Source organism: Gopherus evgoodei, chromosome 9, assembly GCF_007399415.2.
Source record: "Gopherus evgoodei ecotype Sinaloan lineage chromosome 9, rGopEvg1_v1.p, whole genome shotgun sequence".
NCBI classification, from domain to species: Eukaryota; Metazoa; Chordata; order Testudines; family Testudinidae; genus Gopherus; species Gopherus evgoodei.
This window is the reverse complement of record NC_044330.1, coordinates 63,444,295-63,445,220: the sequence shown is the minus strand read 5'-3', so window position 1 is coordinate 63,445,220 and position 926 is coordinate 63,444,295.

Below are 926 nucleotides of genomic sequence, written 5' to 3'. Positions count from 1 at the left end.
AGTTCTTCTGTTAGTGAAGGATTAAATAAAATTTCCTTATTCACTTTCTTCGCACCAGTCAGGATTTTGTAGACCTCTGTCATATCCCCATTAGTCATCTCTTTTCTAAGATGAAAATTCCCAGTCATTTTAATCTCTCCTCCTGTTTCATACCCCTGATCATTTTAGTTGCCCATCTCTGTACCTTTTCCAATTCCAATATATATATATATATTTTAGGATGGGTGACCAGATCTGCACACAGTATTCAAGGTGTGGGTGTACCATGGATTTATATCGAGGCAATGTAATATTTTCTGTCTTATTATCTATCCCTTTCTTAATGATTCCCAACATTGTTTGCTTTTGTGACTGCTGCTGCACGTTGATTGGATGTTTCAGAGAACTATCCACAATGACTCTGAAGGCCACGGCTACACTGGCACTTTACAGCGCTGCAACTTTCGCGCTCAGGGGTGTGAAAAAACACCCCCCCGAGCGGTGCAAGATACATCGCTGTAAAGCATCAGTGTAATCAGTGCTGCAGCGCTGGAAGCACAGCTCCCAGCGCTGCAAGCTACACCCGTAAGGGATGTGGTTTACGTGCAGCGCTGGGAGAGCTCTCTCCCAGCGCTGACGCTCCGACTACACTCACACGGCAGCGCTTTGAAATTTCAAGTGTAGCCATACCCCAAGATCTCTTTCATGAGTGTTAACAGCTAATTCAGATGCCATCATTTTGTATGTATAGTTGAGATTGCTTTCCCATGTGCATTACTTTGCATTTATCAACATTGAATTTAATTTGCCATTTTGTTGCCCAGTCACCCAGTTTTGTGAGATCCTTTTGTAGTTCTTCGCAGTCTGCCTGGGACTTAACTATCTTGAATAGTTCTGTATTATCTGCAAATTTTTCCACCTCACTGTTTACCCATTTTTTCCAGATG